This window comes from Amia ocellicauda, chromosome 14 (genome assembly GCF_036373705.1).
Source record: "Amia ocellicauda isolate fAmiCal2 chromosome 14, fAmiCal2.hap1, whole genome shotgun sequence".
Taxonomy (NCBI): Eukaryota; Metazoa; Chordata; class Actinopteri; order Amiiformes; family Amiidae; genus Amia; species Amia ocellicauda.
In genome coordinates this window covers 19,600,551-19,616,797 of record NC_089863.1, presented here as the reverse complement: position 1 = coordinate 19,616,797, position 16,247 = coordinate 19,600,551, and the positions used below count along the sequence as shown (strand labels likewise).

General features: G+C 39.6%; 1 long non-coding RNA gene and 1 other non-coding gene across 2 annotated transcripts; one reads left to right on the top strand and one right to left on the bottom strand.

Moving 5' to 3' along the window:
* Window positions 1-846: 846 nt before the first annotated feature.
* Window positions 847-7,731, bottom strand: LOC136767968 (uncharacterized). The gene is made up of 2 exons (XR_010821915.1): window positions 7,412-7,731; window positions 847-3,486 (listed from the first exon to the last, which is right to left on the bottom strand). It is a non-coding gene; the product is annotated as an uncharacterized LOC136767968 (long non-coding RNA).
* Window positions 7,732-14,888: 7,157 nt separating this feature from the next.
* On the top strand, window positions 14,889-15,030 carry LOC136769142 (U4 spliceosomal RNA). The gene has a single exon (XR_010822120.1). It is a non-coding gene; the product is annotated as a U4 spliceosomal RNA (small nuclear RNA).
* The last annotated feature ends 1,217 nt before the right edge of the window (window positions 15,031-16,247 follow it).

The following is a 16,247-nucleotide window of genomic DNA, read 5'->3' as shown; positions in this document are numbered from 1 at the left end:
TCCCCATTTCTCAATCCCAATCAGGATTTTGTTTTTCTAGCATTGTGGTGGGAGGTGTACGTTCCCATGAGCGTATGGACTTTCTGCAGGAGGGTTAGGGTTAGGGTTAGGTGGAGGCCTCTGGAGACATCCCAGTGGAGTCCTTTCAGGGGTTATTGTGCCATGCCAGATGATATTTCCTCCACTTTCTGACCAGGGAGAACAACCCCAGTGATGTTGATGAACATCTGTGGCCAGACCAAAACAACAGACATGACCATATTTTTTGCAATGTAGTATTTTTTCTTGACTGTTACAATGTTTGCTTACACTGCTTTTTGAAATTGTATTATTATAATCATTTAATTAATAATCATATAATGCCCTGAAGACAGTCAATATTAAGAGTTTCATAAATATGAGCATCTTCTCCCCTGACTGAAGGAACCAATATATTCCCTTCAGTCTGACCTCTAAATCATGTGTAACCTTTTATTCTTCCCCTCCTGGATGGGAGCAGATATATCACTGCACAAAAATGCGCTCCAGATAGACTAGGAGACTAGGGGGTTTACAACAGCCGAGGTGCCAAGCTATAGAAGCTGTCATTGCTACAGAGAAATGTGCAGACTAGTAAACAACACCTCTGAAAAGGGGATGCAGCTTGAGAGATCGTTTGTCAGATTACAGGGTGAGCCGATGAAGTGTCTCCATGAGTCACACTGGCTGCAGAGTGTTGTGTCTTTCTGCGTTGACACAGCGGAATAAAGTCTTGACCTGAACCTGACTCTGCCTGACCAATTGACCACTGCAGGCGGCAACAGGACTGTAGAACCGTCTCGGAAATAAGTGGAGAAGTCACGGAGATAAAGCAAACAGAACTTTAATCGAGCCGCTCGGAAGCCCCACGTCAGAAATAATTCCTTCAGTGAGACTTAATGTTTAAAACATGAGTACAACTTTATAGGAAAAATGACGTAACATCTTATGGCCGTTCATCCAATCAGAAGATACAGGTCCGGGTCCGTTTACGATCTGTCCTCCCGTGAAGAGGTGATGGATACAAAAAGCAGATGTCCGTCTTTGATGTGCACTAGGAAGATGCGATCCCACGGTGGTCATTTACCTAGTGTCAATCGCTCAGTAACAGAAACATTCCTGCCTATCTTGAGAAACGATTAAGTCATAAACAAATTCACAGCAGACATCTGTAGGCTATTTCAGCACTGTGTGATCTTTCATTACTGACAGGAGATTCTAACAAACCAACCTTGTTGACCCTTTACTTGTCCTGCTAAATCTAATCTGCTCAGTCTGTATACAAACTACTTCTAATGCTAGTATTAATATAAAACATTATATAATTATCACAAAACACTTTCTTCAACATCCTATAAAGAGTCTTCATTCCCTCCTTTTTGGCAATAGAGCGAAGCGAATAGAAGCCAAAATAATCGTGTTTGTCAGTTACAATAATTTCTTCCTCCTGAGGGGCAGGTGGTATAGTGCTGTGTTTTCAGCTCCCATCCATCCCAACCTGCCACCTACGAGGTGTGTATGTATGTACGGTGAGGTATTCAAATAATCAGGGGATAGGAATGTCTTTTTCTTTGCCTGGTCAGACAAACAATTATATCATAACTATACCTTAATGAATATTGAGCTCTCTTATGGAAATTGCAGTGGCCACCTACAATTTCCTGGAGCTTTACTGTGTATCTCAAATTATATTTCATCCTGCCCCAGGTCATAAAGGTCAATCCCCAGTTACATAATACATACATTGTTTTGCTTCTAAAGGAATACAAAAGTCAGCAAAAATGTTATTTTTACAAATTCAGTTATTCACATACATTTCTGTTGCATTTTAATTTATAAACATTGTACATTCCATACATCTCAAGAGAAGGGCAATGGACTTATTCTTACTTCATGACTCTTATTCTATTCGAGTAATTTGACATCTCCACCAAAAGTACATTATAAATTAACTACCAATACAAGAATATATGCTACTGCAGATGTCATTTGAGCTGTTTTCACAATGTATTGCAGATTCCTATAATCTGGACAACCTTTAATAGCAGTATTTTAACTTATTTCTCCATTAAGTCAAGCATCACTTCAGCGTTGTGGACCTCAACATCGGTCTGTTCAAGATGCCGTGAGGCTGTCTTTAAAGCCGCGCCCTCGGCCTACTGTGTCTCAAGGAGAACACCAGCGTCTTCTCCATATGCACCTCTGCCACTACGGGTCAGACATCGGTTCCTTCAGGACACGATTCATAATGTGCATATCTGCCATGTGGAATAAATCAGTCATCTGAAGACACAATGTGTGGTTCGCACAACATCAGAGATCCTCCTTATAAAAGGCATCTCTATCACATGGACAGTAGTTGACATTCACACAATCTATAAGGTTTCCAGTAAAGGGACAATTCAAAATAATAATCTTGATCCCAATTTATCACAGATTATTTCAGTACAGCACTCAGCTGTCGTCAGCAGCATCATATCTCCTGTGTTACTGAATCAATTTTACTTCCTAGTGTAAATACTCTTTTGTGTGGAGCTGTCAAACTTTCAAAACAATGTGCTTATCTCTTTGCTTTTATCTGACTTAAATATCTGAGACTATTTTAATAATTATTACAGCAGCTCTTTCAACAACATAGTTAATAGTTGTTAGGTAAATGATGGCTGTTATTAATCTTTTCCTCAATTCATTCTTTATAAATGAACCATCATTTGAAATTATTTCCATAGTTTCATTAGGACCAACTCCTATTATTCCTATTTTCATTATTATTATTTATTTCTCTAATATTTCCTTCCAACATTGCCAGTGTCTTGATTTGTATTTTACCCATTAATGGACATTCATTGTCTCCATATATAAATTTACTTCGAATAAACCTTCATCTTTAAGAATAGATTATATAATTCCTTTTATAATTCCATCCTTATTCTACTAAATCTTGTAATGACTGCTGTACACATCTTTGCATAAACATTATCATTATATTTCCCAAAAGTCAGAACCAAATTGGCACTGCTCTAAAGCCAATTCTATCACCCAATAGACTTATGCAATAAAACCTTTTTTTTTTTTTTTAACTAGAGCAAATATGTATTATTTGTTCATTTCAAAGCATTGGCTTTGTTATCACATACAATTTTTAGAACTAGTTTTTCACTCAATTCCCATATACAATAATACAATAGACCAATAGTAGCATTATTCAGTGTGTATCCACTTACATCACATTGAAACATCACATATCATTTCACACTTCAGTCACACATCCAAACAGCACAATTCTTTCAATCCAGTAGTCACTCTATTAAACTATGGAAAGGATAGTTAATGAAATGCCCATAGTCCAACCAGACTCTGTATCCTTCAATTGCGCTTAGATTTAAAAGAGGTTGGAGTTGTATGACTATTCATGTTTCTTTTCAATCTATTTCCATATTGTTTCTTCAGGCCTTTCTCCAACTTTTCCTGAAAGATAAAATTATATTATTTTCAGCACCTGAAATCAATCAGAAATGCATTGTTAATGCTCTGTCCGTCTATTCCTGGACATCGCCACCCTCCTGTTGTCAATTGGAATCAGCAGAGTTAGTTAGTTTATCACTTTCACAATATTATGGTAAGCATCATATGCTTCCACCATCCCCATCCCTCCTGTCCATCCACACACACTGACATCAGTGGCCATGAGGACGGATTATGGGCCGCAGCACTTAGAGCGGAGGCCAGTGCGAGAGGGGAGACTATACACTGATGTGTCATGGCATGTGAGTAGGGAACCTGTGGACTAAATGTGAGGGAAATTCATTGTTGCTGGTTCCTGTGAAGACAGATAATAGTAGTTATTTTCCTATTCATCTGTATCAACATCAGTATTATTAGCATTAGTAATGTAACTATTCTTGATTTCCCAGGACATTACTGTCGGTTGACAATGTTGCTTGGTTTGTAGTAGTACATCTGTATTTAGTTACAAGGCAGCTCTCTTATCTCTCTCAGTGGGGAGCTGACCTCACAGACACTTTCACTGTCCCAACCCCCCCCCCCCCCCCCCCCCCTTTTTTTTTTTTTTTGTTTGTTTGTTTGGGGGGGGTGAATCCCTTCCTGATTAATAGGGTATTTCTGTTTGTGAAGCAGTATTTCCATTCAGTTTCAAGACTTTAGATTTTAAACTATATCTCATTCAATGATTTATTTATTTTACATTAAGTTATACCTTAAGTAACTTCCTTATTTTCCCTCATATTCCATTCAATCGCCATCAAAACTCTTGTGCTGAAAGTGGCAGCACATTTCTTTCACACATACCAAACTCCCTTTTTACAGCTTCCCAAGCCTCATCAACTTTTAAACCCCTTGTCAACTTCCTCAAACCTTCATCAACATCGCTCAGACCCTCTGAAAACATCACTCTGTATCCTAACAGCTGTTCTTTCTCCTTTTCCTAATTTCTTACTAGAAAATTCAAGTTATATTTATTGACATGTATTATTACTATTTATACACATATTTTGCTCCATTATTTGAGTTAATAAATTCAGATATTTTCCTAATAAAATATATTTTTAGAAAATAAGCATTTTAATTGATTTCAATAATGATTCCCAGATACCTCAGGAAAACCAATTTTCAAAACATTTGTTCAGTCAATGATTTCACCAATGAAGAGCCTGCGTGGGCACTAAGACTGTCCGCCTGCGCGGTTCATATATGTCTTTATTGTGTCACTTCCTCCCATTGAAGTCCAATCTACACCGGTACAGGTTCAGAAGAACTGTTCCTAAAGCCAGACTGAACTGATCAATAGTTCATTTCTTACCTACACCTTGTATTTAGGGATCTTATATCTGGGGATTTCAAAAACTCTTCATTGTGGAACTCACAGCTACCAAATGACCACACCTTTAATTTCCTGGAGTATCTGGTTATCTATGTATTCATATCTTCACCAAATTTCTCAGATTCCCATTTCAAAAATTAGCTCTAATTCAATTTTCAACATTTAATTTTTTATTTCTGGTTCGTAAAACTCATTCTAATAGTATTTTTATGTTTTATTTTCTCCTTCAAAATTATGCAATACTAATTTTAGCTCACTTATTCAATGCTCATAATTTATATTTCTATAGTATCCTTAAAATTCTTACCCTTTGACTAATTCACTCATCTTAAATCCAAGGTCTAATTTTAACTTTTATTTCAGGTATTTTATGCAATGCACCAATAACCAAATATTTTCTAAAATAAGACTATAATATGTCACTATACTGTTTACATTCTCCTGCTATGGATTTTACATCAGGCTGTAACTCAGGGCTGCACCAGAGTGCTGCTCCTGTGGATTCCAGCCTTTAGTTTTCCTTTAATTTGACTTTACAGAATTTGTCCATAATATGATTTTTAACAAACAAATTCTTGTTCTTCTGAGTCTTAGAGGACACCATTACTATTTATTTACTTTATTAGTATTATTAATCTATGTATTTAGTGTATATTTTTTATTACTTTAACATTATTCTTATAATAGAATGCATTATTCATTTCTTATTTCTGATGCTTTATGCACTCTGTATACAGTTAAATGTCTAAATCCTCATTAATCTGTTGTTAAAACATCAATAACTGCGTAATTGTAAATATAATTCTGGAATTATTGGTTACTTCCCTTCTCAGTCTTATTCTGGACTATGCACAATATTAAAAATACAAAGCATACAAAACAGACATTTACCGTACATAACCTTCAGACTATTATGTTTATACACTCACCTAAAGGATTATTAGGAACACCATACTAATACTGTGTTTGACCCCCTTTCGCCTTCAGAACTGCCTTAATTCTACGTGGCATTGATTCAACAAGGTGCTGAAAGCATTCTTTAGAAATGTTGGCCCATATTGATAGGATAGCATCTTGCAGTTGATGGAGATTTGTGGGATGCACATCCAGGGCACGAAGCTCCCGTTCCACCACATCCCAAAGATGCTCTAGTGGGGTGAGATCTGGTGACTGTGGGGGCCAGTTTAGTACAGTGAACTCATTGTCATGTTCAAGAAACCAATTTGAAATGATTCGACCTTTGTGACATGGTGCATTATCCTGCTGGAAGTAGCCATCAGAGGATGGGTACATGGTGGTCATAAAGGGATGGACATGGTCAGAAACAATGCTCAGGTAGGCCGTGGCATTTAAACGATGCCCAATTGGCACTAAGGGGCCTAAAGTGTGCCAAGAAAACATCCCCCACACCATTACACCACCACCACCAGCCTGCACAGTGGTAACAAGGCATGATGGATCCATGTTCTCATTCTGTTTACGCCAAATTCTGACTCTACCATCTGAATGTCTCAACAGAAATCGAGACTCATCAGACCAGGCAACATTTTTCCAGTCTTCAACTGTCCAATTTTGGTGAGCTTGTGCAAATTGTAGCCGCTTTTTCCTATTTGTAGTGGAGATGAGTGGTACCCGGTGGGGTCTTCTACTGTTGTAGCCCATCCGCCTCAAGGTTGTATGTGTTGTGGCTTCACAAATGCTTTGCTGCATACCTCGGTTGTAACGAGTGGTTATTTCAGTCAAAGTTGCTCTTCTATCAGCTTGAATGCATTGAAGCAACTGCCATGTGATTGGTTGGTTAGATAATTGCATTCATGAGAAATTAAACAGGTGTTCATAATAATCCTTTAGGTGAGTGTATATATGTACATAAACACACAAAGCACATACAGATTGAAATCCAAAGATAATTCAGATATTAGATTAGTGGTGTGTTTTGTTGACCCTGCAGCGTCTCAAACAGCCCTTAACATTTATTTATTTATTTATTATATTGTTATTATTAAAAATCAAATGTAAAATAATCTTTGAATTACACTACTTTGGGGTTTTCTTGATCTATTATGATCAATTTCTTCTCTAAATTCTTATTATTCAGACAAAGAATTATAGAAACTTTGTCGGTTTTTTATCTTGCCTTTACCATTTTAAGTTTAACATTTTAAACTTGTAGGAATTCACATACAGACACGTATTTTAACGCCATTATGCCAATCCTATCTTTGCCAACGATGGGGCTATATCGCCGGGCTTTATGTACCTCAGGTTCCGTCTGGCTTTGACTGCCACTGACTGTCTCAGCGTACAAGGGTTTCCTTGCTTAACCTGGGGCTCAGCAGGCCTCGTCGTACCTTTCGGTTCCCTTGGTATCTCTCCCCGCAGATCTGTCTTACCTGGAGTTCACCCTACTGTGAACCTCCGCTGTACAGTCAACCTTTCTGTTTGTTTTACATCTGCCTCTCCACAGGTTCTCTTTAAATTACAATCTGAGAGCCTCACACAATCCCGAGATCAAATCTAAATATACAGGGTGGTCATTTTAAAGCTACTCACCCATATTTTGGTCCCGGGAGTGGAGGCAAGTTCAGATCCTCGTTCGTGACGCCAAGTTGTAGAACCGTCTCAGAAATAAGTGGAGAGTCGCGGAGACAAAGCAAACAGAACTTTAATCGAGCCGCTCGGAAGCCCCACGTCAGGAATAATTCCTTCAGTGAGACTTAATGTTTACAAACATGAGTACAACTTTATAGGAAAAATGACGTAACATCTTATGGCCGTTCATCCAATCAGAAGATACAGGTCCGGGTCCGTTTACGATCTGTCCTCCCGTGAAGAGGTGATGGATACAAAAAGCAGATGTCTGTCTGTGATGTGCACTAGGAAGATGCGATCCCACGGTGGTCATTTACCTAGTGTCAATCGCTCAGTAACAGAAACATTCCTGCCTATCTTGAGAAACGATTAAGTCATAAACAAATTCACAGCAGACATCTGTAGGCTATTTCAGCACTGTGTAATCTTTTATTACTGACAGGAGATTCTAACAAACCAACCTTGTTGACCCTTTACTTGTCCTGCTAAATCGAATCTGCTCAGTCTGTATACAAACTACTTCTAATGCTAGTATTAATATAAAACATTATATAATTATGACAAAACACATTCTTCAACATCCTATACAGAGTCTTCAAGGACAATTGTCCGCTCTCACCACACCGTGCTTAATGGTCATCTTCATCACACAAACTCACTGAATAAACCTGGCCATTTTGCCAATTATAAGTCCGCTCTGCCCTGCCTTTCCTGCAGCTCTGTTGGCTATGCTGCCATCCATTAACACAATGTCACCTCGTCTAAAGCACTATTGGTCATTCAAAGGATTGGGCTATCAAGGAGAGGTGGGATTTGAGTCTTGAAAGGTGTACATTTATTCACACCAGCATTCCCCTAAACTCTGTACAGGGACTACAATGAGAAAAAAACCAATTATCATACAATGGATGCTTAATACAGGAATCAGATTTATTAGCAAATTAAATTAAATTAAAGTGAGAAATGCTCATACAAACACTTGTTCAGTGTAAGGATTTTTATATAACATATGCATATACTAACTGTTGGGGATAATTGAGTTTGGTGGGCATAATGATTATTTAACCTACTATAACCATGTAACTCATTGTATTGTATTCTTATTGTAGGATTAGCCTTTAACAGAAGTTGCAGAGTTAACATTGTTAAAATATCTCACTGGAGGAAATGTTGCCGTGGCAAGGGGGGCTGAAATTTGTCATTGTTGCAGAAATAATATCATAAATAACATACTCGCGCATAACTATTTCTGTGAAGGTCTAGACAATTGAACTCATGGCCTTCTTTACTCTATCTTGAAAATGTCAAACTGCAAAAAACCTATATTTATATTATACTTTGAGGAACAGCTCAGAGCTAATAACATAAACAATATACATGCTGCTCTTCAGATAAACCAGAAATAAGATAGAGTCCCACATCATCTACTACTAGGCAAACCGTGCAGCTGTGTCAACTAAAACTCTTGAGTGTGTTATGAATGTTATGACTTATGAGATCGAACACATTTCATGTCTGCCTAGCAACTAGATCTGTAATATGTTTGTAATATCTGTATGTACCTGCCCCGGAACTCTTGGCAATCAGATTTCTGACATGTATAAAAGTATGTGTTGTTGCAAAAATAAACTGAAGACAAACGATCTGGCATTGTGTCGGTGACTTTACTTCCCGGGCTCGTAATGCAATGAAGGGTTCCTACTGTTGCTGTGATGAACTTGGGAAGTAATCCACATGTACCTGAATGGTTTTGACTGGCAGTCAAGTGTACCTTAACATTCAGACAGTATGATAAGGAGGTTCACTGAATTTAACACATCTCTGGTCTAACGAGCAACAGCTGTGATGTTTCCTATTGGACCTGAGAAACTCCTTGTGGGAGATCAATCAATCAGGTACAGACTGTGTTCCACTCCCCTGTTGAGGAGGGTCTTTAGTGATCGGTCATAGACAGCACTGGCTGACGTGCATGACTGTAGAGCAGAGGTGCCCAAACACAGTCTTGGAGAGTCAAGAACCATATTTTGCTGTAAACTTGCCTTGTATTGACACACTGGGTGCTCCGACCCCCTGTTGCACTGTTGTTCCTCCTGAAGTTGTTTGCTGCCGGAGTCTATAGTTTTGCCAAGCTGCCTTGATTTGGCTGGAACAGTGTAGATAGAGCTGTAAGTCTGACCCCTCTAACTCTTGCAATTACCGTGTTCTGGCTGGGACTGCACTTGGTTGGTGCCCTTACTGCTGGTGCCTGCCTTCAAACTTTTGTGAAATGGGACTTATCATTGCCTGTTGCTGTGTGCAGCGGGTTTGGACGATCATTGCTCTCTGTTCTGGGACCTGGTGTTGCCGGCCTCTAGCTACTTGCAGATGCTTTATTGCGACTTGACTGTGTGTTGTGTGAACCGTGTACATTTGGGATGCTCTGCAGTAAACTTGCCACCTTGATTCAAAGTGAACTTTCCTCTGTGGCTTTGGTTACCTTCTCATCAGATCTGTCTATCATTTGTCTACCTGCCTCTGGCTGGAACAAGTACTTTACAGGTGACAAATATTTGTCTGTCGTTGCATTCATTACCATCTTGGATCATGGCTGCTTATTAATTGATCATGTTTATAATTGCAAAAATGACTAATGACTATAATACGACTGTTATCACTGTCCTGGGTAGGCATTAATACTCATTAATAAAAGCGTGATGGTGTTGATTTATCATGTATACGACCCATTCCAGGATTCCTCCAGCCTTTAGAGTGGATGAGACCCCCTGTACCTCCTCTGAAAATAGCCCTTTTAAATGTTAGATGTCTTAAAAAAAGTATTTGTTCTTAAATGAGTTTATAATTGATCACAATATCAATTGCTTATGCTCGACTGAAACATTTCACAGACTTCAGGATCATTTTATATTTAATCAAGCAGCCCTAGGGATGAAATCGTGCTAATGGACTTGGTGGTGGTTTAGCCAGTGGCATAGCGTAAGCCCCCGCAGACCCCACAATGTAAAATACAGTAGATCACTGGTGGTACAATTAAACTGTAACTGAGATCTAAAAAAATAAACACAATGCTATATTGCCTAGTGTTTTGGATGTTGCAATGGCTCTAAAACTCTCAGTGTCCTAGTTCAATGTGTCTTTGAGTATAGAGGGTGACCGAGCAAGTCAATCAGATGTGAAAGCCTTAATACAAGAGTTTGCGCAATAAATGCAAGAAGGTAATCTCGGTCCTTAAAAAAACAAAAACAAAAAAAAAACTAAGTTCACAGAAAACAAGTCCAAGCACAAGGTCAGACTATGGTTTTTTATATATTGATTGGAAAGTGTTTGGTTTCATAGGGAGGGGTAATTTAAAGTAATTAAGATTTAAAATTTTAATTTTAATCTAAATAAAATTTAGCTTATCAAAAAACACATTCTATTTCTTTCTCTCACTCCTCTCCCTGGTAACAGCTGAATACCTATGCAAGAAAATAATTTCACTTCTTTTTATTCTTAGAAACATTTCCCAACATAAAACCAATGTCACATTACAATAATTGATTTTGAGTTTCAGTGTTTGATAATAAAATATCAAACAGAACAAAATTTCAATGTAACATTTGAAATTCAGCAATATGAGAGAATTGGTGGGATGGCATGGTGGTGCGGTGGTTAGCTCCAGGGGTCCCAGGCTCGAGTCCCGGCTCGGAGGGGACTGTCTGTGGGGAGCATGTTCTCCAGCATGTTCTCCCTGTGTCCCTGTGGGTTTCCTCCGGGCACTCCGGTTTCCTCCCACCGTCCAAAGACATGCGGGTTAGGTTAATTGACCATGCTAAATTGCCCTGTAGGTATGTGTATGTGTGTCCTGGGTGTATTTCTGCCTTGTGCCCTATGCCTGCCGGGCTTGGCTCCGGCTTCCACGCAGCCCTCACCATCATAAGTGGTTTCGAAGATGGATGGAGAGAATGAACTAATCACAATATATATTTTACAGTAAAAAATACAGCAACATACAGCCCAGTGTACAGCAATGTGTTAGTGTGTGTAATTGTCCTGTTACTGCCTGCAGTGGTCAATGGTCAGACCATTCAGAGTCCGGTTCATGTAAAGACTTTATTCCGCTGTGTCGACACAGAAACACAACGCTCTGCAGCCAGTGTGATTCATGTAACTCAGATGCTTCATGGACTCGGTCCCACACTTGCCTGGCATCACCCTGTAATCTGACACCTGCTTATTAAATGATTTCTCAAGGCTCATGTTTGTGCGACACCTCCTTTCTGCTCTGGGCTGGGATAAATACATTCTGGGCCCCTGGGCACGAATGCCTTATGGGCCCCCCCAATTCCGCCTCTGCTAATATATACAGACGGGTGACAAATTAAAGGAAAAAACTAAATAGTGGAGGAACATAACGAATGCAGATGCCTCCAAACAGGTGTACTGCATGATACAATTAAGCAATTAACATCCTATCATGTTCTGTGACACGTATAAAAATGCTGAGCATGCCCAGCTGACCTTGATTTTGAATCAAGATGGCAAGACGAAAGGATCTAAGTGACATATTTCTGTCCTGATGGGAGTGGTCTCTTCCAGGATGACAATTCCCCCATCCACAGGGCACAAGGGCTCAATGGTTTGATGAGTATGAAAATGATGTGAATCATATGCTCTGGCCTTCGCAGTCATCAGATCTCAACCCAATTGAACACCTAAGGGAGATTTTGGACCAACGTGTTAGACGGCACTCTCCACCACCATCATCATCAAAACCCCAAATGAGGGAATATCTGTTGGAAGAATGATATTCCATCCCTCCAGTAGAGTCCAGAGACTCGCAGAATCTGTGCCAAGGTGCACTGAAGCTGTTCTGGCTTCTTGTTGTGGCCCAACACCTTACGGAGACATTGTTTTTTCCTTTAATTTGTCACCTGTCTGTCTGTATGTATGTATGTATATATTTAAACATGAATAGGGTATTTGTATACAATCTCCAGCTCTTGCTACAGTCCAGCTTTCCACTAATTCACTATCTTGGCTCTCTTCCTCTATGACCCAACAGGAAAAAGGAAGTACGGTTGTCTCTACAATGCAGGAACGTAAACTACTTTTTGTAAAAAGAATCCTCTAGTGAAAACCACCAAGGTTTGTTGGGGGCCCCCTGGTGGTCAGAGGCCCCTGGGCAAGTGCCCTGCCTTAGCCTGTGCAGTAATCTGGCCATGCTTCTGCTGGTTTAACATCAACATCCAATTTTCAGAGGTGTTGCTTACTAGTCTGCAAATTCACTGCAAAACTTCTAGTCTCCAAGTCTGTCTGTGCAGCGATATATCTGCTCTCATCCAGGTGGGAAGCATAAAAATGCCATGATACAGATATAAGACAGGGAATATACTGGTTCTTCAGTGAGGACAGCAGATGCTCATTTAAATGTTTGCTTTTAAATGATTTAAAATAGTTGGAGATTTCAATATTACTATAAAATTGATATCAGGCATTTAAATTCCCCAATATTATGAAAGCCAAGCAATTTAAAAAGTCTAACTAAGCAAATTATGAGTACAGTTAATATTTCAGTTCAGCTTGGGGGGACCAGACATGAGAAGCACAGAGTTAAAGAAAAAAGGTACAGATAGTTTTCTTCATTTCCTCCTTTCTCTACATCTCTCCATCAGTGTATGTGACTGTTTGTGTTTATTTTGTGACTGTTTGTAATCATTTCATTTGAGCTGTAACCACCTGGAGGCACGCCGACACTGATTGGGGAGCCACCCAGTTTTCTGATGATTAACTATTAACACCTGCACTTGGTTTCCCAGGTAGACAACTGTGGGATGTAAAGGGGGTGTTTGAGCCCAAGCAGGGAGAGAAGGAAAGCAGAGAGAAGAACAAAAGAGAAAAAGAGACAGCATGGGGAGGAAGTGGAGCACCGGCTGTACAGCCAGGGTATCAGCCTGGGCCCACAGTAGCGAGCAGGGATGTATACGACATGGACATGGTGCTGGCCGGGGATATTCCCAAGGATGACAGATGGCAGTGGGCAAATGTACCATGGAGACAGGCATTGAGGCACTGGCAGTGGGGCAGTTGGCGGTCATGAATGCGTGAATGCACACTGTGAGAATAATGTTCTATTGCTGCGATTATTGCTGTGGGCCAGAACCCTCTATACTCCTCAGGGTTACCATGCTAGTTAGTGGCGGCGTTTGTGGAAGGAGGGAGGAAATGGAACTGAGTGAGACAAGTTAATGACTGCGTCTGATTTCAGTGCTAGGGAAAAGCATTGGTGGTGGCAGAGCCCCTTCCCCCCCCATGTGGATCTTGATTTAGAAAGCCAGGGGGGAGTGGAGAGCCGTCACCCAAACACGGTCTGGTCATCCATCGGGATCTGGATGAACTGAACTGCAAGTCGAATTTAAGATGGGACTTTGACTATGGAAAAAATAATGCTGCTTTTTATATCCTGTTGCTGCCACCATTTCTCTTTTGTATTTATTATTTAGCCAAAGATGAGCATAACTGGCAAAAGCCTGATCTCCCATTGATCGCAGCCTCTTATCTGGAACAATCTGGACATGGAAGATTATAAACTCCTTTAAATACAGTTCGGTCCATAAATATCTGGACAAGGACATCATTTGTGTAGACTGTAAAGTGTAGACTTTCATCTTTAATTTGAGAGGGACTTGACGATGTTCACTTTTTCATTTTATCCCACGGCTTGTGTTTGAATGTGTTAGTGAAAGTTACTGGAAATGGAGCACAGATCATATACTTATCTGCATTATATTTCAATAACTGGCATCGATTTTCAGTTCATTGGGATCATTGCTGTTAGAGAAACGTCCGCCATGTTGTTTTTCTCTTCAGATGTCTTAAAATTCCCAGCATAATTGACTGAGTAAGACCAGTCTAAGGAAAGACGGATTTATACAACGGTCTTAACTGAGTGTCTATCTTTAGTAGGACTTATTATCAGACTAAGACAAAGACTTCATCTATGTTTATGCAACCGGCCCCAGGTTCAAGATGCTGGACATGTTGCTCGCTTCAGAGAATGGAAAATCACGAGTTTATGCCAAGTTATCCTGAAACTTAGCCGGCTAGCCTACTTATCCAAAGATGTTGTCGTCGTTGTTGTTTCCCACGCTCATGATGGGCCTCATTTCCCAGTGGAAACCACAAGAACTACTACAAGCACAAGAGTCTCCCCTCCTTCTGACATGTATATTTGCATATTACTGTATCCCATGATGCCCCGTTACATGTAGAAGATTTATTACATGCTCTTCTACCATGATATTTGATTTTGTTTACTCATAAATACCAAGGAAATATGTATACTTTTATAATGTGGTATTATATACATGGATATAAATGTATTTAAAATATAAGAGACATCACCACGACACGCTTGCTTCGTGTTGTAATTGGGTTGGTTTTGCGTCCCTGACAGTGCTTTATCTTTGCGCAGTGGCAGTATCGTAGCTGATGAGGTTGATCCGAGGCGCGATTATTGCTAGTTGAAAACTTTACCCAATACCCCGCTTGCACTGGCTTGAAATATAGCTGGTGCCGGCAATTTTTGACAGTCTCCTGGGAGATTGGTTTTCTTGTGGAAAAACAGATAAAGAAACCCGGTTCTTTATGAAAGAGTCACTGCAAACCCCGTCATCACCAGATATAAATGTCTTGTGGATTTGTGCAAAGTGAAATAACAAATCCATATCGTGTCTACACTTAATTAATTTATAATGAATCTGTGTATTATTTTAATGATTTTCAGTGCATAATTATTCTAGTCAAAAGAGACGGGATGAAGACTCATATACAGTTCAATAGACTCAAGGCCTTCATTCGGCGCAGTTTAAAGCTTATTGAAGACGCTGTCATGGCGCCACAGTGGACAGTTGGAGATGCTCCCATCGTTGGTCATCGGTATTTCTCTTTTACTTATACATCGCTGGGTAGTTTATTCCAGATTGTGACTACTCTCTGTGTAAAGAAGTGTCTCCTGTTTTCCGTCCAATTTCCATTTGTGTCCCCGGGTGCGTGTGTCCCTGCTGATCTGGAAAAGCTCCTCTGGTTTAATGTGGTCGATGCCTTTCATGATTTTGAAGACTGACTAACTACATCCCCTAAATCTAGGCTGTATAACAATCAATAATGTGATGTTCTTTTTGTTTTCCTTTCTTTCTTGAGCTTTTATGGATTTTATAATGTCTCATTCAGCTTCAGCCAGTTATTTATTAAGTGATTTATTTTATTCTAAGATCCCCAACTTGCACTCATGTGTTGTGGTTGCTCAGTTGCCCTTTACTGAAGAGTTGCTTCTTGTTTTCTGTTGCTTGTGATGAGGAAAAGGAAATACACTAATTTACCTGCTGGATTGTGTTGTGTGTGCTTCGAGGATTGCTGCCACAAACAGACCTGTGTGGGAAAGAGCTTAAGAGTGAACTTTTGATCAAGTTCCCCACCCTTGTTAACTATTGGGTTGGCATAGTCACTACCTTAGTTATTAGGTTGACATCATTATCACCCTTGATATAATTATACACAAAACATTTCCTTCAGCTAATTCCATCTTCATATTGTATTGAGCTGGTGAGAAAGAAGCAGTCATAAACAACTACTGGACCTGAAAGTGACCCTGTAGTATTAATAGGACTGTTGTAAAACTACATCTCCTCCCTTGTAAGATTTACAATGTATTGGACATAATTCAAGTTCATGTTTTGTTTTTTGTTTTCTATCTCTCTATATATATAGATATCTATCAATGTCTCTTGTCAGGAACAGAGACAACACAGAGGTTCAAGAT